Genomic DNA, 23,442 nt, shown 5'->3' on the forward strand with positions numbered 1-23,442 from the left:
AGGGGATTGACAACTTTATTTAATTTTTATTTATCAACTATCATCTACAAACTTCATTTTCTTGCTCGTGTTGGATGCAAGTGTTTGCTTCTTTGTGTGTAGTTGTTGTAGACAGGGGTTGCGTGCTACTCCTATTGGTTCGATAAACTTGGTTCTCACTCAGGGAAATATTTATCTATACTCTGTTGCATCATCGCTCCTCTTCACGGAAAGCCCAACACAGATCACAAGTATCAAGAAGGATTTCTGACGCCGTTGGAGGTGAGTACCACTAACCTACTATCAAGTACATTCCCACAAATTATATTTTTCACATGTTCTAATTTTTATTTGTTTTTATATTTTGTAGATATAAAAATAAAATAAAAATACAAAAATGATTACCTTTGCTAGTTTTCTTGTTTGACTGCTTGAAAGTTTCTATCATGTCTCAATTTGAGGAAGTCGTTGTTGAGAGTGCTAGTGCCTCGGAAGAGGACATACCAAAATTTATTGCTTCTACTAATGATCCTCCTAAAAGTCAAGTTCCCCATAGTGATATTCATATGTTTATAAAATTGAAAATCTATCATGTTGGTACTGGGAACATTATTGGAAAGCATGTTATTCATGAATTTTTTTGAGTATTCGGTAGCTACTCCCCATATCAAAGCAACCATACTTGATGAAACAAATTGCTATGTGGATGCTATTCCTATGATTATATTAAAGTTAGACAGGAAGTTTTTGCATCTTGATCCTATGCTTCAAATCATATTTTTGAGACTCCCTAGTACACATGATCACTACTTCAGGATGGTCCAAAGACTACACATAAATCAAAGACCCTTCAACAAAACATTGTGTGGTAAATGAATCACAAACAGTATAGTTCAAGATCCATCGCCAATAACGCGAACTCTGTGTGATAGCAGGCCCTTAAAACACAATTCAGAAAAGACTTATGTGTGTGATTTGAGCAATACAGTTCTTCCATACAAACAACTTGCGATGAGCCAGAATTACGCAAAACGCCTAACCAGATAAAGGTGTGTGTGATGTACGACATATAGTTCATCTGAATGAACTGTCTGCGATGAGGAAAAATAACACAACCGATTCAGCGTCTAAATTTGTGTGCGATACCACGAAAACAGGTCACTAGTCAATGGCAAAAGTAACACAAACAATTTAGTGTAACCAGATGTCTCTGATACCCTAGAAACAGGTCAGCAATCGGAATTGTGTGGGAACACACATAAAAAGACACACAATTCCTAATAATGAGCTATGTATGTTGTGGGGAAACACGTGCTCGCACCCAATTGTGTGTAATTGTTGAAATCATCACTGATGTGTTTCTTTCTTTAATCATAAGCGATGTGATTTTCTCTGTCTGCATACCATCAATGCTCTGTCTACATAACAACAACATGATTGCATAACCTAAATAAACATCCAATTACATTACTCACTACAGATAACATTTGCAAACCTCAATTAATAAGTACATGCATACTAAACTAGTCGTAACAATCATCAAATCATCTATAGTTCTTGTGATGACTGATACATCTCCGTCGTATCTACTTTTCCAAACTCTTTTGCCCTTGTTTAGGACTCTAATTTTCATGATTTGAATGGAGCTAACCCGGACTAACGTTGTTTTCAGCAGAATTGCCATGGTGTTGTTTTTGGGCAGGAATAAAAGTTCTCGGGATGACCTGGAAATTTAGGAGGATTTTTTGTGGAATATACAAAAAATACTGGCGCAAGAATCAACTGGAGAAGTGGAGCGTGGAGCCCACAAGCCCACCAGCCGTGCCCCCCCCCCCCCCGGCCGTTCCTAGCGGGCTTGTGGGGCCCACGGAACTCCGCCGCCTCCAATTCCAGCTCTATTTAGTCCCTTTCATCCGAAAAAAATCAAGGAGAAGAGTTCATCGCGTTTTACGATACGGAGGCGCCGCCAGCTCCTGTTCTTCCTCTGGAGGGCAGATCTGGAGTCCGTTCTAGGCTCCGGAGAGGGGAGATCGTCGCCATCGTCATCACCAACCTTCCTTCATCGCCAGTTCCATCATGCCCTTCACCGATCGTGAGTAATCTCATCGTAGGCTTGCTGGACGGTGATGGGTTGTATGAGATCTATCATGTAATCGAGTTAGTTTTGACAGGGATTGATCCCTAGTATCCACTATGTTCTGAGATTGATGTTGCTACTACTTTTCCATGCTTAATGCTTGTCACTAGGGCCCAAGTGCCATGATTTCAGATCTAAGCCTATTATGTTCTCGTCAATATATGTGTGTTCTTGATCCTATCTTGCAAGTTGTAGTCACCTACTATGTGTTATGACCCGGCAACCCTGGAGTGACAATAGCCGGTACCAGTCCCGGAGATGACCATAGTATGAGGAGTTCATGTATTCACTAAGTGCTAATGCTTTGTTCCGGTTCTCTATTAAAAGGAGAACCTTAATATCCCGAAGTTTCCATCAGGACCCCACTGCTACGGGAGGGATGGACAATAGATGTCATGCAAGTTCTTTTCCCTAAGCACGTATGAATACATACGGAATACATGCCTACATTACATTGACGAAGTCGAGCTAGTTACATATCTCTCCGTGTTATAACTGTTGCATGATGAATACCATCCGGCATAATTATCCATCACCGATCCAATGCCTACGAGTTTTTCCTACTGGTCCTTGCTACGTTACTTTGTCGCTACTAATGTCACTTCAGCTACTATTACTCTGTCGCTACTGCTGTCACTGCTGCTACTGTCACTGTTGCTACTGTTGCTATCACACTACTCTCCTACTCATACTTTGTTGTAGATACTAAGTCTTTCAGGGGTGGTTGAATTGACAACTCAAGTACTAATACTTGAGAATATTCTTTGGCTTCCCCTTGTGTCGAATCAATAAATTTGGGTTGAATACTCTACCGTCAAAAATTGTTGCGATCCCCTATACTTGTGGATTATCAAGACTATTTTCTCGCGCCGTTGCCGGGGAGGCATAGCTATATTCTCTGAGTCACTTGGGATTTACGTCTGCTGATCACTATGAGGAATCTGAGGGATCCAAAAACTGAAGTCTTGCCCTCAACTACGAGGACACGTAAGGAACTGCCATCTAGCTCTGCACTTGATTCACCTTCAGTTATGAGTAAGTATGCGACACCACCTCCTGCTAGAAATTTTGATGTGTCGCATGTCCTTGATAATGCTACTTCTACTGTCCATGATGCTTGTGATGATGCTTTGCTTGATACTGCTTTGCCACTAGGTGCATTCCTTGATGCACAAATTGCTAGAGTTGCTGCTAGATGTGATGATACTTCTGAAACTGCTGAGATTATTGAAATAGAACCTGCTATTTCACCTGTTAGAACTAGATCTCCTATATATGAATTGCCTGATATGCCCGATTGTTATGTTATGGAGGGAGAGATAGCTGAGGACTTTCTTGCTTGTAAGGATAGCTATGATGTTGAGAATTTACTGCGCAAGTGGAAAGAAAAATCTTTGAACGCTAGGATGAAATATGACCCGAAGTTTGCTACTTCGCCTATCTTTGTGACCGATAAGGATTATGAATTCTCTATCGACCCTGAGTTAATTACTCTGCTCGAATCAGATCATTTTCATTTTTATGAGTCTGAAACGGTTGTAGCACATCTTACCAAACTGCACGATATAGCCACCCTATTCACGAGTGAGGAAAATATCCGCCACTACTATTTCCTTAAGTTGTTTCCTTTCTCGCTAAAGGATGATGCTAAGACTTGGTTCACTTCTCTTGCTCCTGGTTGTGTGCGTAGCCCCCAGGATATGATCTACTACTTCTCTGAAAAATATTTCCCTGCCCATAAGAAGCAAGCTGCCTTGCAGGAAATATACAACTTTGTGCAAGTTGAATAAGAGAGTCTCCCACAAGCTTGGGGGAGGCTCGTCCAGCTACTGAATGCTTTTCCTGATCTCCCTCTTGAAAAGAATGAAATACTTGATATCTTCTATAATGGACTAACCGATGCTTCTAATGACCACCTAGATAGTTGTCTCGGTTGTGTTTTTAGGGAACGAACTGTGGAACAAGCTGAGATCCTATTGAATAATATCTTGTGCAATGAGAATGCTTGGACTATTCCCGAACCACTTCCAAACCCAACTCCTAAGAAAAGAGGTATCCTATTCCTCAGTCATGAAGATATATAATAATCTAAGAAATCTATGAAAGAGAAAGGCATTAAATCTGAAGATGTCAAAAATCTACCACCGATCAAAGAGATCCATGGTCTTGATAACCCGACACAGGTAGTAGAAGTAAATTCTCTTTGTAGATTCAATGAGAGTGATATTCCTTTTGATAAACCTGCTAGCTTATGCCTGGATGAATTTGATAACTTTGTTGCCAAACAACAGAGTTTCAATGATTATGTTAGCTGACAATTGGAACAGAATGCTCGTATGCTTAGTCATTTAAGTGCTTGTGTGGACAAAAATGTCAATGACCTTAAGCTTCTGAGTAAACATGCCTCTATGGTTACTACTCAAGTAGAACAAGTACTTAAGGCTCAAAATGACTTGCTCAATGAGTTGAATGACAATTCTATCAGAGTCGTCACTAGAGGCGGTAGAATGACCCAGGAACCTTTGTATCCTGAGGGTCATACTAAGAGAATTGAACAAGATTCTCAAGGAGTTAGCACTGATGCACCTAGTCATCCTAACAAGAAAAAGGAAGATGATAGGAACTTGCATGCTAGCAACCCTGTTGCTGTTACACCTGAGAATCCAAACGATATCTCCGTTTCTGATGCCGAAACACAATCTGGTGATGAACATGAGCCTAACGATAATATCGATAGTGATGTTCATGTTGATGCTCAACCTAGCAATGATAAGGATGTGGAGATTGAACCTGTTGATCTTGATAACCCACAGCCTAAGAATAGGAGATACGATAAGAACGAATTCATTGCTAGGAAGCATGGTAAAGAAAGGGAACCATGGGCTCAGAAACCCATGCCCTTTCCTCCCAAACCATCCAAGAAAAAAGATGATGAAGATTTTGAGCGCTTTGTCGAAATGATTAGACCTGTCTTTCTGCAAATGCGTTTGACAGATATGCTCAAAATGTCTCTGTATGCTAAGTACATGAAGGATATTCTGACTAATAAGAGGAGGATACCTGAGGTTGAGATTTCCACCATGCTTCCCAATTACACTTTCAAGGGTGGAACTCCTAAGAAACTAGGTGATCCCGGAGTGCCCACTATACCTTGCTCCATTAAAGGCAACTACGTTAGAACTGCTTTATGTGACCTTGGAGCTGGTGTTAGTGTCATGCCTCTTTCTCTTTATCGTAGACTTGAACTGGATAAGTTGACACCCATTGAAATCTCTATGCAAATGGCCGACAAATCAACTTCTTTCCCTATCGGCATTTGCAAGGATGTTCCCGTTGTGGTTGCTAACGTTACTATCTTAACAGACATTGTTATTCTGGATATTCCCGAGGACGATGCCATGGCGGTCATCCTTGGAAGACCCTTTCTAAACACTGTAGGGGCTGTTATTGATTGCAACAAAGCCAATGTCACTTTCCATGTCAATGGTAATGAGCATACGGTGCACTTTCCGAAGAAACAATATCGAGTACATTGCATCAATGCTATCGAAAAACTTCATTGATTCTTATTGGGAGCTTTGAATGCTCTATACCTACTGTCAAGATGAAGTGTGATTTGCTTGTTGGGGATATGCACATCCCCATTGAGGTAACCTAGTGACTATTCAAAAAATTCTCCGTTCTTTTTTTCATGGTATTCGAAAAAGTTTGTCAAGGAGACTTGATCAACCACATTGACGGATTCCTTTCGTTGACCATGGGATGGATAAATCGAGGAGTCACAATCCTCTGTTCCAAGCTTTCACCTTCGGTTGCTTAGAAGAAAAATGATAGATTTAGCTTTAGTTTTTCCTGTTTTCTGCTTCTTGTGTCCCGTAGAAAAGTGTCCCAAAAATAAAAGTTCTCCGAATGCCCTGAAAATCAAGTATGATTTTTTCTGGATTTTTTGAAAAAATCTGAGACGGAGAGCTAGTCAGGGGGTTTCACCAGTGGACCACAAGCCCAGGAGACGCGGGCACCCCTTGGCCGCGCCTACCAGGCTTGTGGGGCCCACGTGTCCCCCCTCCACTTATTCCAGCGCCCATCTCCTTCTCCTACCTCCAGAAAAAATCGTTTCGCAGCTCAAACCCGTGTTCTTGCTCTTCTTGCTGCGATTTTCGATCTCCTTGTGCAAAGCACCATTCACCAAACTGTTTTGGGGAAATTGCTCCTTGGTATGTGACTCCTCCATTGGTCCAATTAGTTTTTTTTCTAGTGCCTTATTCGTTCCGTATTATTGTTGCCTTGGAAGAGGCAGGGGAGTATGAGAGGGAGGCGAAGGCTACTCACCTCCATGAGGCAGCTATTCAGGCAGTGGCTGTCGCACTCCCGTACAACCCCCATTATGATTTTGGATATCGCCAGGACCAAACATGGGAGTAGACCAACTTAGGCCAAAAGCCTAAGCTTGGGGGAGTACGTGTTTCTTACCGACTTTATATTCATGCTCACGCTTTCACTTTGTTAGTCGGTGTTCACACTTTGCCACTGTATCATCCATGCTAGTTTATTTCTTTTTCTCGCTTTCTTCTCGTGTGTTTTTATAGTTTGAGAAAACCCAAAAAGATTTCTCGTTCTTGGGAGCTTTCCCGTGTAAATATTTTTCTTTTTCTTTGGGTCAACGTAGAAGACAATGGTTACAATGTTTAGTGGCTCTTGCATGCATATCGGTTTATCTGTCTAAGAGCCATATTACTTTGTCTTCTTCGTTGGGTTTGCTTGCAGATTCCAGCTTAGTCAAATGCACGAGCACTCTTATTATTGTTCACATCATTCAGTCGTGCAAGTGGAAGGCAATAATGACGATATATGATGAAGTGACTGAGCCTGGAAAAGCTGGTATGAACTCGATCTATTTTTTTGTAAATATGACTAGCTCATCGTTTCTAGTTCAGCTTTGTTGTGAGAAACATGTTTGCAATGACAACTTAGAAATCATAGTTTCTGATGCCATGCTTAATTAGCTAGGATCTTATAATGGTTTGTCTTGGATGCCAACATGAATTTTGAGATCATTATGATGTAGTATGATAGGATGGTATCCTCCTTTGAATAATTCAAGTGGCTTGACTTGGCGCATGTTTACGCATGTAGTTGAAACAAATCAACATAGCCTCTATGATATTCATGTTCATGGTGATTTATGTCCTACTCATGCTTGCACTCAATGTTGGTTAATCTCAATGCATTTTGATGACTTTTGTCGCTCTCTAGTTGGTCGCTTCCCAGTCTTTTGCTAGCATTCACTTGTACTAAGCGGGAATACTGCTTGTGCATCCACTTCCATAAACCCAAAGTTGTTCCATATAAGTCCACCATACCTACCTATATGCGGTATCTACCTGCCGTTCCAAGTAAATTTGCATGTGCAACTCTCTAAACCTTCAAGAAATAATCTTCTTTGCATGCCCGAATCGCTCATGTGGTGACAAGGGGGGATCAGTATCTTCCATGCTAGGCATGTTATCCTCGATATGTGTTTATTCGCTATCATTCACGAGAAAGGGGCCGGTAATTGGAATGCCGAGTTCCATGCTCAAATCGAAAAGATAATTGCAAACAAAACTCCCCCTGCATTGTTGTTGGTGATCGATTGGTGGTGGGGGAGCCAAAACTTTACTTTTCTGTTTGGGAACCTGATACGTCCATTTTGCATCATGTTTTTATGTTGATATTTATCGCTTCTTGGGCTATTATTTCACTTCATGGTACAATACTTATGCCTTTTCTCTCTTATTTTGCAAGGTTTACATGAAGAGGGAGAATGCCGGTAGCTGGAATTCTGGCCTGAAAGTGGAGCAAGTTTGAGATACCTATTCTGCGCAACTCCAAATGCCATAAAAATCAACGATGATTTTTTTTGGATTTATAAAAAATACTGGGCCGAAGAAGCGCAAGAGGGGCGCCAACAGGTGGCCACAAGCCTGCTAGGCACGGCCACCCCCTAGCCGCGCCTAGGGGGCTTATGGGCAGCCTGCTAGCCCACTAGCCCCCTCTTTTGCTATATGAAGGGTTTCGTCCGAAAAAAATCAGGAGGGAGCTTTTTCGTGGATTCATCACCGCCACAAGGCGGAACTTGAGCAGAACCAATCTAGAGCTCCGGCAGGACGATCCTGTCGGGGAAACTTCCCTCCCGGAGGGGGAAATCGTCGCCATTGTCATCACCAACACTCCTCTCATCGGAGGGGACTCGCCACCATCAACATATTCATCAACACCATCTCATCTCCAAACCCTAGTTCATCACTTGAAACCAATCTTCGTCTCGCGACTCCGATTGGTTCTCGTGAGGTTGCTAGTAGTGTTAATTACTCTTTGTAGTTGATGCTAGTTGGATTACTTGGTGGAAGAGTTTATGTTCAGATCCTTAATGCTACTCATTACCTCTCTCGTCATGAATATGATTATGCTTTGTGAGTAGTTACTTTTGTTCCTGAGGACATGGGATAAGTCATGCTAATAGTAGTCATGTGAGTTTGGTATTCGTTCGGTATTTTGATGTGTTGAATGTTGTTTTTCCTCTCATGGTGTTATGTGAACGTCGACTACATAACACTTCACCATTATTTGGGCCTAGAGGAAGGCATTGGGAAGTAGTAAGTAGATGATGGGTTGCTAGAGTGACAGAAGCTTAAACCCTAGTTTATGCGTTGCTTCGCAAGGGGCTGATTTGGATCCACTAGTTTAAAGCTATGGTTAGACTTTGTCTTAATTCTTCTTTCGTAGTTGCGAATGCTTGCGAGAGGGGTTAATCATAAGTGGGATGCTTGTCTAAATAAGGACAGTACCCAAGCGTCGGTCCACCCACATATCAAACTATCAAAGTAACGAACGTGAATCATATGAACATGATGAAAACTAGCATGACAGAAATTCCCGTGTGTCCTCAGGAGCGTTTTTCCTCCTATAAGACTTTGTCCAGGCTTGTCCCTTGCTAAAAAAGGGATTGGGCCACTTTGCTGCATCGTTGCTACTTTTGTTACTTGTTGCTTGCTATGAATCATCTCACCACACAATCACTTGTTACCGATAATTTTAGTGCTTGCAGATACTTCCTTGCTGAAAACCACTTGTCAGATCCTTCTGCTCCTCATTGGGTTCGGCACTCTTACTTATCGAAAGGACTATGATTGATCCTATACTTGTGGGTCATCAGAACCGCCTATAGTATGTGTAGCATGGAGGATGGTGAAAACTCTTAGTCATTGCGTTGACAATGAAAGCATGCCACCCAAAATTATTTATCTCTGTTTTGAAAGCTTGAGCTCTCGCACCTCTGCAAATCAATGCTTCCCTCTGCGAAGGGCCCGTCTATTTATGTTTCTGTTGAGTCATCCTCTTCTTATAAAAGAACCAATTAGAAAGCACCTCTGTCATTTCTATGCTTTGCTTTTAATTGTTATTGACTATGACTGTGACTGGATCTTCTTTTCCATGAATTACAATGTTCAGTCAGCCCTTGATCTTTGTAGGTGCTCTGCATTTATGTTTTGCGGTTTTAGAAAGAGCTAGCGAGATAACATCTGTTCAAATTGCTTCATGATTGTTTTGATTGAAGTGTTGACGTTTGAAACTTATTATTATTGCTTGCTAGTTGATTGTGCCATTGATATCAGTTCCTCTAGAGACCTAAATGTCATTGCTTATGTGGTTAGCTTATGATCTTGCTGAAAACCTGAATATGAGTTAGACATAATTGCAACAACAAGATCAAACAGTGTTCATAAAAGTTTTTTCTTTTGTCTCTTTCAGTTTGTCAACTGAATTGCTTGAGGACAAGCAAGGCTTTAAGCTTGGGGGAGTTGATACGTCTCCGTCGTATCTAATTTTCCAAACTCTTGTGCCCTTGTTTTGGACTCTAATTTGCATGATTTGAATGGTACTAACCCGGACTAACGCTGTTTTCAGCAGAATTCCCATGGTGTTGTTTTTGCGCAGAAATAAAAGTTCTCGGAATGACCTGGAAATTTACGACGATTTTTTGTGGAATATATAAAAAATACTAGCGCAAGAATCAACCGGAGAAGTGGAGCTGTGAGCCCACAAGCCCACCAGGCGCAGGTCCCCCTGGCCGTGCCTAGCAGGCTTGTGGGGCCCACGGAGCACCGCCGCCTCCAATTCCAGCTCTATTTAGTCCCTTTCGTCCGAAAAAAAAATCAAGGAGAAGAGTTCATCAAGTTTTACGATACAGAGGCGCCGCCACCTCCTGTTCTTCCTCTAGAGGGCAGATCTGGAGTCCGTTCTCGGCTCCGAAGAGGGGAGATCGTCGTCATCGTCATCACCAACCTTCCTTCATCGCCAATTCCATGATGCTCTTCACCGTTCGTGAGTAATCTCATCGTAGGCTTGCTGGACGGTGATGGGTTGGATGAGATCTATCAAGTAATCGAGTTAGTTTTGACGGGGATTGATCCCTAGTATCCACTATGTTCTGATATTGATGTTCCTACTACTTTGCCATGCTTAATTCTTGTCACTAGGGCCCGAGTGCCATGATTTCAGATCTGAACCTATTATGTTCTCCTCAATATTTGTGTGTTCTTGATCCTATATTGCAAGTTGTACTCACCTACTATGTGTTATGACCCGGCAACCCCGGAGTGACAATGGCTGGAACCACTCCCGGAGATGACCATAGTATGAGGAGTTCATGTATTCACTAAGTGCTAATGCTTTGTTCCGTTCTCTATTAAAAGGAGAACCTTAATATCATGTATTTTCCATCAGGACCCCGCTGCCACGGGAGGGATGGACAATAGATTTCATGCAAGTTCTTTTCCCTAAGCACGTATGACTACATATGGAATACATGCCTACATTACATTGAAGAACTGGAGCTAGTTACATGTCTCTCCGTGTTATAACTGTTGCATGATGAATACCATCCGGCATAATTATCCATCACCGATCCAATGCCTACGAGTTTTTCCTACTCGTCCTTGCCATGTTACTTTGTCGATACTTCTGTCACGGCTGCTACTGTTACTCTGTTGCTACTGTTGTCACTGCTGCTATTGTCACTGTTGCTACTGTTGCTATCACACTACTCTGCTGCTGATACTTTGCTGTAGATACTAAGTCTTTCAGGTGTGGTTGAATTGACAACTCAACTGCTAATACTTGAGAATATTCTTTGGCTTCCCCTTGTGTCAAATCAACAAATTTGGGTTGAATACTCTACCCTCGAAAACTGTTGCGATCCCCTATACTTGTGGGTTATCAATGACGGGTGTCTGTCGGTGCACGACAGAGACACTTCCTCATGTCAACGATCCGCCTGCACATCTCGAAACTTACGTACACTTCCTTGGTCATGTACTTCCTTGGTTGTGTATTCATCGAGTCCTCTGACCCAGGAACGGTGCCAGATAACCTTCCTCTTCTTGTAGAGATCCTTCATGCCTCTATAATAGGGGTCAATGATGGCCATGGCGAGGTCAACATGGGAGTCCTTATGCTTCTCCTCGCCACTCAAGATCTTGTAATGGCATTGGATGACCACCAGATTCTGGCAGGCCAAGCCCGTAGTCTTGAGCAACTTTTCATTGTTGGTCTGTCCACCGTATAGAATATGTAGACGGGGCTGTTGACAAACAAGGCTAAACGCTCGCAAGGCCGTGTGGCTAGGCAGTAGTGGTAGATGAGTACGTAAAGTCTAACACACATATGGTTGAAGACAACCTTCTGTTCATACCCGGCACGACCGCTAGGGTACTCAAGGTTGAAGCCGACCACTTTGTACTTGTTGTCAGCAAGTAACTGCTCCATGGTGTGGATGGAGTTCTCCACCCAGAACGGGTTGTTGTTGCAGACCATCGAGAGGTCCTTGAACCTTACATGGGTGTCCACGTAGGCATGAATGGTGAACCGCTGCTCTTTGTCGGCGGCTGATACGTCTCCAACATATCCATAATTTTTGATGGTTTCATGCTATTAACTTGTCAAACTTTGGATGTTTTGTATGCCTTTTATATCTTTTTTGAGACTAACTTATTAACTCAGTGCCAAGTGCCAGTTCCTATTTTTTCCATGTTTTTGACCCCTTTCAGAGGAGGATTTTAAATGGAGTCCAAACGGAACGAAACTGCCAAAAAGAGTTTTTCCGGAACAGAAAAAGATCGGGAAGCCTGAGAATCAGGGCAGGGGACCACCAGGGACCCCACAAGCCCCCTAGACGTGGCCAGGGGGGCCGCGCCTCCCAGGCTTGTGGGATCCCTGGGCCTCCTCTGCCCTAGGTCTTTCGCATATAAATTCCCTAAAATCCCAGAAAAAATCAGGAGATCATCGAAAGTACTTTTCCGCCACCGCAAGCTTGTGTCTCCGCAAGATCTCATCTGGGGCACGTTCTGGTGCCCTACCGGAGGGGGGTTTCGGATACGGAGGGCTTCTTCATCAATACCATGACCTCTTCGATGATGCGTGAGTAGTTTACCATAGACCTACGGGTCCATAGCTAGTAGCTAGATGGCTTCTTCTCTCTCTTGGATCTTCAATACAAAGTTCTCCATGATCTTCATGGAGATCTATCCGATGTAATCTTATTTTGCGGTGTGTTTGTCGAGATCTGATGAATTGTGGATTTATAATCATATTATCTATGTATCTTATTTCAGTTTCTTCTTATCTTTCTTATGCATGATTTCATATCCTTGTAATTCTCTTCGAGTTGTGGGTTTTGTTTGGCCAACTAGATCTATGATTCTTGCAATGGGAGAAGTGCTTTGTTTTGGGTTCAGGCCGTGCGGTGACCTCACCCAGTGACAGAAGGGATAGCGAGGCATGCATCATGTTGTTGCCATCAAGGGTAAAAAGATGGGGTTTTCATCATTGGTTTGAGATTATCCCTCTACATCATGTCATCTTTCTTAAGGCGTTACTCTGTTCGTCATGAACTCAATACACTAGATGCATGCTGGATAGCGGTCGATGTGTGGAGTAATAGTAGTAGATGCAGAAAGTATCGGTCTACTTGTCTCGGAAGTGATGCCTATATGTATGATCATTGCCTTAGATATCGTCATGACTTTGGGCGGTTCTATCAATTGCTCGACAGTAATTTGTTCACCCACCGTAATATTTGGTATTTTGAGAGAAGCCTCTAGTGAACACTATGGCCCCTGGGTCTACTCCGCACCATATTTTCAGCCTTACACTTTTACTTCATTGCACTTTCTGCCTTCAAATCTCAGTTTGCAATCAATCTTGAAGGGATTGACAACCCCTTTATAGCGTTGGGTTTAAGCTCTTTGTGTTTGTGTAGGTACTCTGGACTTGACGAGATTCTCCTACTGGATTGATACCTTGGTTCTCAAACTGAGGGAAATACTTACTGCTCCTGTGCTGCATCACCCTTTCCTCTTCAAGGGAAAACCAACGAAATCTGAAGAGACGACAAAATGTTTCTGTCGACGTAGCAGAAGAATTTCTGGCGCCGTTGCTAGGGAGGATCAAGTCAAGAACTCATTCGAGTGTCACAAACTCATCTCTTGCATTTACTTTTTTTTGCCTCTCATTTTCCTCTCCCCCACTTGTGAAAAACAAAAATTTACAAAAATATTTTCCTTTTTCATTCCCCTTTTCTCTCGCTTGCTTTCCATTGCTTGTGTGCTATGTGCCTTCAATATGCTTGCATCTTCGCTTGCTGAAAATCTGTTGATATAGATCCTCATCCACTTGCGAATCTCTTTAAGAGATCCAATTATGTTGATCCAATTGCTAGTGAGTTGAGTGCACTTGACTTTATCTATGGAGTTTTGCTTGAGATGCGTGAATCTGAAAATCGTGATGAAGAAATTTGTGAAGTGATTCACGAGGGCTCCTTGAATGAAAAGCATGATTGCAATGGTTTCACTATGAATTCTATTAGTGTCAATCATGCTAAAAATATGCAAAACCCTAAGCTTGGGGATGCTAGTTTTGCTATGTCCTCTACATGTTGCAAAGATCATGAATGGGGTGATGATTTTTCTTATGATCTTGAAAATTTGTTTAAACCTCATGATGAAGATGATATTTGCAATATTCTTGAAAGTAGGTTTGGAGAAGTCATGACTTTTGTTGATGATAATCCAACTATTTTTAAGAGCGTCAACTTTGCATGCATGTGGATCATGAAAAGAATATCCTATGTGATAGTTACATTGTTGTATTCGAATATGATCCCACATGTAATTGTTATGAGAGAGCAAAATATTGTGGTAGAAACTTTCATATCACTAAATTACCTCTTGTTATGTTGAGATTGATATTGTCTCTTTCTTCTTCCTTGCATATGGTAACTATTTGTTGTCTTGACAATCCGTTTTCCTATAAAATGCCTATGCATAGGAAGTATGTTAGACTTAGATCTGATTTTCACATGCTTTATGATGCTCTCGTTGTGCTTCAATTCTTGTCTTTTGTGTGAGCATCATTGAGTTATCAATGCCTAGCTAAGGGCGTTAAACAATAGCGCTTGTTGGGAGGCAGCCCAATGAATTTATCTTTTTCTTTCTGTTTTGTTGCATCCACATCTTAAATAATTCTGTTATGATTGTGTCTTTTGTGTTTCTTTTTGTGTTTGAGCCGAGCAAAACCTTTATGACTAGTCTTGGTGATGGTTGTTTGATCCTGCTGGAAAAAGACAGCAACTTTTCGCTCATGAGATTATTTTTCATTTTCATTCGGAAAGAGCTTTTGAGTTGATTGTTTTTGCTTCTGGTTGATATGCCGTTTTCCCACGCAGACGTAATTTTTCAGAATTTTTTAGGTACCAGAAGTATACGAAGTATATAGATTGCTACAGACTCATATGTTTTTGACAGATTCTATTTTTGTTGAGTTGGTTGCTTGTTTTCATGAAACCATGGATAGTATCGTGGGGTACTAGCCATGGAAAAGTTAGAATACAGTAATCTAACACCAATATAAATAGAAATCAAGATTGCTACAGTACCCAAAGAGGTGGTAGTTTGTTTTATTGTGCTAATGATATCACGAGTTTCCGTTTAAGTTTTGTGTTGTGAAGTTTTCAAGTTTTGGGTGATGTTCTCATGGACAAAGGGATAAGGAGTGGAAAGATCTTATGCTTGGGGATGCCCAAGGCATCCCAAGCCAAATTCAAGGACACCAAAAAGCCTAAGCTTGGGGATGCCCCGGGAAGGCATCCCCTCTTTCGTCTTCAATCCATCGGCAACATTACTTGGAGCTATATTTTTATTCACCACATGATATGTGTTTTTCTTGGAGCGTCTTGTATCGTAGGAGTATTTTCTTTTTGTTGTGGCACAATAATCCTTTCTACACACCTTTAGAGAGATACATGCACTCATCATGATTTTGCTAGAATGCTCATAGTGCTTCACTTATATCTTTTGAGCTAGATAATTTTGCTCTTTGTGCTTCACTTAGATCTTTTAGAGCACGGCGGTGCGTGACTTGGTAGTTGGCTTATGCTATGAAAGTAGTCCCAAAGGTGATAGGTACCCAAACAGGATACAAAAACCTCCATTTTCATCTGCATTGAGTAGAAAGAGATGTCTTGATTCCTCTCAATTAGGTTTGAGACGTAGATTTGGTAATATTAAGAGCTATGTTAGTAGGGTGTTGTGAATCTAGAAATACTTGTGTTGAAGTTAGTGATTCCCGTAGCATCCACGTATGGTGAACCGCTATGTTAGGAAGTCGGAGCATAATTTCCCTACTGATTGTCATCCTTTGTGTTAAGGTCGGGATCGCGCGATGGTTAACACCTACCAACCCTTCCCCTAGGAGTATGCGTTTAGCACTTTGTTTCGATTACTAATAAAAACTTTCGCAACAAGTATGTGAGTTCTTCATGACTAATGTGAGTCCATGGTATAGATGCACTTTCACCTTCCACCATTGCTAACCTCTCTAGTGCCGCGCATTTTTCGCCGGTACATAAACCCACCATATCCCTTCCTCAAAACAGCCACCATACCTACCTACTATGGCATTTTCATAGCCATTCCGAGATATATTGCCATGCAACTCCAACCGTTCCGTCTCATGACTTGTGCCGTCACTCTCATATTGCCATCGCATGATTGTAAGATAGCTAGCGAGATGTTTCAATGTCATACGCCAAGCTAGATCTTTGCACATCCCGGTACACTGCCGGAGGCATTTCCTATAGAGTCATTTCTAAGCTTTGAGGTGTGAGTAAATAGAAGTGTGATGATCATCATTATTAGAGCATTGTCCCATGTGAGGAAATAAAAAAAAGAGGCCGAAGAGCCCAAATAAAAAAAAGATAAAAAAAGAGAGGCCTAAGAGCCCAAAAAATATAAAAATAAAAAAGAGAGAAGGGATAATGCTACTATATTTTTCCACACTTGTGCTTCATAATAGCACCATGTTCTTCATGTTTGAGAGCCTCTCGTTTTGTCACTACCATATGCTAGTGGGAATCTGCATTATATAACTTGGCTTGTATATTCCAATGATGGGCTTCCTCAAATTACCCTCGGTCTTCGTGAGCAAGCAAGTTGGATGCACACCCACTAGTTCTCCTTTTGAGCTTTCACATACTTATAGCTCTAGTGCATCCTTTGTATGGCAATCCCTACTCATTCACATTGATATCTATTAATGGGCATCTCCATAGCCCTTTGATACGCCGAGTCAATGTGACCATCTCCCCCATTTTTTCTCACAACCACCACCACACTCTATTCCACCTATAGTGCTATATCCATGGCTCACGCTCATGTATTGCGTGATAGTTATAAAAAGTTTGAGAAAGTAATAGTGCTAAAACAATTAATTGGCCAATACATGGGTTGTGCATGATTTACATTAGTTGTGTGAGGATGATGGAGCATAGCCAGACTATATGATTTTGTAGGGATAGCTTTCCTTGGCCTTGTTATTTTGAAAGTTCATGATTACCTTGCTAGTTTGCTTGAAGTATTATTGTTTTCATGTAAATGGAAAATTATTGTTTTGAACCTTACGGATCTGCACATTCATGTCACACGAAAGAAGTTGCAAAGGAAAACTATGCTAGGTCGCATTCCACATAAAAAATTCAGTCTTTATCACTTCCCTACTCGAGGACGAGCAGGAGTTAAGCTTGGGGATGCTTGATACGTCTCCAACGTTTCATGCTATTATTTTGTCAAACTTTGGATATTTTGTATGCCTTTTATATCTTTTTGAGACTAACTTATTAACTGAGTGCCAAGTGCCAGTTCCTGTTCTTTCCATGTTTTTGACCCCTTTCAGAGGAGGATTTTAAACGGAGTCCAAATGGAATGAAACTGCCAAAAAGATTTTTTCCAAAACAAAAAAAATCAAGAAGCCTGAGAATCAGGGCAGGGGGCCACCAGGGACCCCACAAGCCCCCTAGCCGCGGCCAGGTGGGCCCGCGCCTCCCAGGCTTGTGGGCTACCTGGGCCTCCTCCGCCCTAGGTATTTCGCCTATAAATTCCCTAAAATCCCAAAAAAAAATCAGGAGATCATCGAAAGTACTTTTCCGCCGCCGCAAGCTTCTGTCTCCGCAAGATCCCATCTGGGGCACGTTCTGGTGCCCTGCCGGAGGGGGCATTCATATACAGAGGGCTTCTTCATCAACACCATGACCTCCCCGATGTTGCGTGAGTAGTTCACCATAGACCTACGAGTCCATAGCTAGTAGCTAGATTGGTTCTTCTCTGTCTTAGATCTTCAATACAAAGTTCTCCATGATCTTCATGGAGATCTATCCGATGTAATCTTTTTTGCGTTGTGTTTGTCGAGATCTGATGAATTGTGGATTTATGATCAGATTATCTATGAATCTTATTTGAGTTTCTTCTGATCTCTCTAATGCATGATTTCATATCCTTCTAATTCTCTTCGAGTTGCGGGTTTTGTTTGGCCAACTAGATCTATGATTCTTGCACTGGGAGAAGTGCTTGGTTTTGGATTCATAACGTGCGGTGACCTCACCCAGTGACAGAAGGGGTAGCGAGGCACGCATCATGTTGTTGCCATCAAGGGTAAAAATATGGGGTTTTCATCATTGGTTTGAGATTATCCCTCTACATCATGTCATCTTGCTTAAGGCGTTACTCTGTTCGTCATGAACTCAATACACTAGATGCATGCTGGATAGCGGTCGATGTGTGGAGTAATAGTAGTAGATGCAGAATGTATCGGTCTACTTGTCTCGGACGTGATGCCTATATGTATGATCATTGCCTTAGATATCCTCATGACTTTGTGCAGTTCTATCAATTGCTCGACAGTAATTTGTTCACCCACCGTAATATTTGCTATTTTGGGAGAAGCCTCTAGTGAACACTATGGCCCCCGGGTCTACTCCACACCATATTTCAGCCTTACACTTTTACTTCGTTGCATTTCCGCCTTCAGATCTCACTTTGCAATCAATCTTGAACGGATTGACAACCCCTTTATAGCGTTGGGTGCAAGCTCTTTGTGTTTGTGCAGGTACTCTGGACTTGACGAGATTCTCCTACTGGATTGATACCTTGGTTATCAAACTGAGGGAAATACTTACTGCTCCTGTGCTGCATGGCCCTTTCCTCTTCAAGGGAAAACCAACGCAAGCTCAAGAGACGACAGAAGGTTTCTGTTGACGTAGCAGCGGCCGCTCGGAGCATCGCCATTAGAGTAGATCATGATATCGTCTCCATATTTTGAGTCATGGGTTTGCTTCTTGCATTGTGGGGGAAAGGTTGAATACATACAAGAGGTTAAATGAGCGGTGGAGTAAAAGGGGGCGGGGTGGGTTGTAATTGGCACGTCTTCTCACCGCGTTCCCAACACAGGATTATTGTGCAAGCTTGACCAGCCCAAAAATATGTGGTTCGTTTGGCCACACAACGGCTCAAAGTGTGATACATCCATTTTGCATCATGATTATTTCTTGATATTTGTGTTATTCTTGTCCATTATTTCCTATTATCATACAATTCTTATGCCTTTCTCTCTGAATATGCAAGGTAAATCACAAGAAGGGGAATATCTGGAAATTGGAATTCTAGACGAGGAAACCGAGAAAAAAGAAGAAAAATCAACAGAGTCCAAATGACGTGAAACTTCATGGAGAATTTTTCTGGAATAATTAAGAATTATTGGTCCAAAAATATACCAGAGGGGGCCACCTGCTGGCCACAAGCCAACAGGGTGCGCACCCCCTTGGGCGCGCCCTGATGGCTTGTGGGGGGCCTGCAGGCCCTCTAACACACCTCTTCTCCTATATGGTGTATTTTGATCTAGAAAAATCATAAGAAACCTTTTGGGACGAAGTGCCATCATCTCGAGGTGGAAACCAGGGCAGATGCCCTTTTGCTCTCCGAGGATAGATTCTGCCAGGGAATTCCCCTCCGGGAGGGGGAAATCCAAGCCATGCTCATCATTAACGCTTCCTCCTTCATGGTAGGACCAATCTTCATCAACATCTTCACCAACACCAACTCATCTCCAACCCTAGTTCATCTCTTGTATTCAATCTTTGTCTCGAAACATCGGATTGGTACTTGTTGGTTACTAGTTGTGTTGATACATGTTGTAGTTGATCCTTGTTGGATTACTTGGTGGAAGATATTATGTTCAGATCCTTAATGTTATTATTATACCTCTGATCTTGAACATATTTATAAGGTGCGACTAGTTACTATTGCTCCTGAGGACATGTGAGAAGTCTTGTTATAAGTAATCATGTAAAGTTGGTATCCGTTTGATGTTTTGATGATACGTATGTTGTTACTTATCTTAGTGGTGTCATGTGAACGTAGACTACACGAGACTTCACCATTTTGTGGGCCTAATGGAAGTTAATGTGGAGTAACATGTAGATGATGGATTGCGAGAGTGACACAAACTTAAACCCCAGTTTATGTGTTGCTTCATGAGCAGCTGATTTGCATCCACACATTTAATGCTATGGTTAGATTTATCTTAGTTCTTCTTTCATGGTTTCGGATGCTTGCTAGAGAGGGTAATCATAAGTGGGTTGTTTCTTCAAGTAAGAACAACACCTTAACACCGGTCCCCCTCACATATCAAATTATCAAAGTAGCAAACATGAATCAACTCAACATGATGAACATGACTAAACAGAAAAAATCTCATGTGTCCTCGGGAGAGCTTGCTTAATATAAGAGTAATTTCAGGCCTTTCCTTTGCTGCAAAAAGGATTAGGATACCTTTTCGTACATTTTCTACTATTGTTACTTGTTACCTGTTATGAATTATCTTGCTACCAAACTATCTATCATTGTTACTTACATCACTTACAAAGAATACCTTGCTGAAAGCCGCTTGTCAGTTCCTTCTGCTCCTTGTTGGGTTCGACACACTTACTTGTTGAAAGGACTATGATTGATCACCTATACTTGTGGGTCAGCAAGACTCTTTTCTGGAGCTGTTTCCTAGGAGTAAAGAGCCTTTGGTAAGTGGACATTGGTAAGGAAACATTTTCGGTCCGTGCTGAAATATACTATTACTTGTCGCTATGAACGGTCACACTTTGAGTGGCTTGTTTGGGGAATCTTCTTCTCGAATGGAAGTTGAGAAAGTTGTTCATCAACCTACTGAATATATTTATTTGAGATTCCTTCGGGTATGGTAGAGAAACTGTTTGCTAATCCTTATACCGGTTCAACTCATCCTCAGTACCATTTGATATATGTCGATGAGATTTGTGGATTGTTTAAGATTTTAGGTCTACCTGGAGACAAAGTTAAGATGAAGTTTTTCCCTTAATCTTTGGAGGGAAAATCACTAATGTGGTACATGCTATTGGATGATATTGGATCATGTGACTGGAATCGCTTGAAGCTTGAATTTCACCAGAAGTTTTACCCAATGCATCCATTTCATCGTGATCGGAAATTTATTTATAGTTATTGGCCTTGTGAAGGGGAAATTATTTCTCAAGATTGGGAGAGGATTAAATCTATGATGCACACTTATCCCAACCATAAGCTCTCGAAAGAAATGATTATACAAAAAATGTATGCTTGTCTTTCTCATGATGATCTGGCATTACTTGATTCATGTGCTACTCGTTCCTACATGAAGGACGGTATTGAATTCCAATGGGATCTTCTTGAAAGTATTAAACGCAACTCTGAAGATTGGGAACTCGACGAAGGTAAAGAGTCGGGTATAAAACTTAATTTGATTGTGTTAAATCATTTATGCAAACTACTTCTTTCCATGAGTTTAGAAATAAATATGATCTTGACTCTCGGACAGTAGCTACTTTCTATGAATCTTTTGCTACCCATTTTGATTTTCCCAAGGAGAAGAGGTTCAAATATCATCCTCCCACTGAAAAATTATCTAAGGAACGTGTTAAAATTAAGAAGGAAGAAATAATTGTTAGCCATGTTGATCCAATTGTTCTTAGTGCCTACATTGAGAAACCTCCTTTTCCCGTGAGGATTACAGAACATGCTCAGGCTACAACTGTGATTAACAGAAGTCATGTTAGGACACCAAAACATTGTGAACAAATAAATGTTGAGCCTAATGTTGCTATAGTTAAGGATCTCCTAGTTGATAACCGACTCCCCACTGATTTGCATTGGTTCCCCTCCAAGCTTAAAGTGTGATGTAGCACATCGAAGGCAAGTATTCCCGTCAGTTATGAAACCATGGTATCAAACCAATAGGAAGATCCACAAGACTATGTCAGCGGTACCTGCACAAAATAGCAAATCCTCGCAACCCAACGCGTGTACAGGTTGTCAATCCCTCATGGGTAAAATAAAGGATAGATTGATAGATGCAAATAAAGTGAGAACATATATAACATAGCAAGGTATTTTTGTTTTTTGATAATATAGATCTGGAAATAAAAGAGAAAATAAAATGTAAACGCGAATAGCAAAGTAGAGATTGCAAATAGATGATGTGAAATAGACCCGGGGGCCGCAGGTTTCACTAGTGGCTTCTCTCGAGAAAATAGCAAATGGTGGGTAGACAAATTACTTTGGGCAATTGATAGAACAGAGAATAATTATGACGATATCCAAGACAATGGTCATGTATATAGGCATCATGTCCAAGACAAGTAGACCAACTTCTGCCTACCTCTACTTCTATTACTCCACACATCGACCGCTATCCAGCATGCATCTAGTGTATTGTGTTCATGGAGAAATGGAGTAATGCCTTAAGAATGATGACATTATGTAGACAAAATCTATTTCATGTAGGAATATACCCCATCATTTTATCCATGATAGCAACGATACATGTGTGCCATGTATCTTTCTATGACTGAGATTGAGCACCGCAAGATCGAACCCATCACAAAGCACCTCTTCCTATTGAAAGATAAAAGATCAAGTTGGGCAGACAAAAACCAAATATCGGAGAAGAAATATGAGGGTATAAAAATCAAGCATGAATATAATTACATAGATCTGATCATAAACACACAATTCATCGGATCCCAGCAAAGAGACCACAAAAGAAAGAGTTACATCAAATAGATCTCCAAGCGACCATTGTATTGAAAAGCAAAACGAGAGACATAGCCATCTAGCTACTGCCTACAGACATGTAGGTCTGATATGAACTACTCACACATCATCGGAGGAACACCAATGAGGATGGTGAACCCCCCCGTGATCATGTTCCTCTCTCGAATGGGCTCTAGATTGGATTTAGTGGCTTCTCGAACTTGTGGCGCCTGAAACGACTTTTCGTGGACTCCTCTAGGGTTTCTGGAATATTGGCGTATTTATAGAGCTCAGAGGTGGGAGACGAGGCGCCCGAGTCCCACACTAGCCACCAGGCTGTGCCACGGGCCGTGGGCGCGTCCTGGTGCCTAGTTGGCTACATGGGCCTCCTCTGGTGATCATCCTTGGCTCCCAGATTTCCTTCTGGTCCAAAGAAAAATATTTGTAAAGTTTCATGGTATGTGTACTTCATCTCATATTGATTTTCTACGAAGAAAAAAACCCAGCAAAAAATGACAACTAGCAGAAGGCACTATGTCAATAGGTTAGTCCCAAAAAATGATAAAGGTTGCCATAAAATGATCATAAAACATTCAAGAATGATAATTTAACAGCATGGAATAATAAAAAATTATTGATACGTTGGAGACGTATCAGCATCCCAATCTTAATTCCTGCAAGTCCTCGAGTAGGCAAATGATAAAAACTTAATTTTTTATGTGGAGTGGTGCCTCATATGTTCATCATATTGTTTTTGTTATTAAGATGAATATATGTACTTGTAGATGATTCAAAACAATAGTCAATAGTTTGACATGAAAATTTCAATACTCAAGGATATCAAAAAGCTACCATCATGCT

Source organism: Hordeum vulgare, chromosome 3H (assembly GCF_904849725.1).
Source record: "Hordeum vulgare subsp. vulgare chromosome 3H, MorexV3_pseudomolecules_assembly, whole genome shotgun sequence".
NCBI lineage: Eukaryota > Viridiplantae > Streptophyta > Magnoliopsida > Poales > Poaceae > Hordeum > Hordeum vulgare.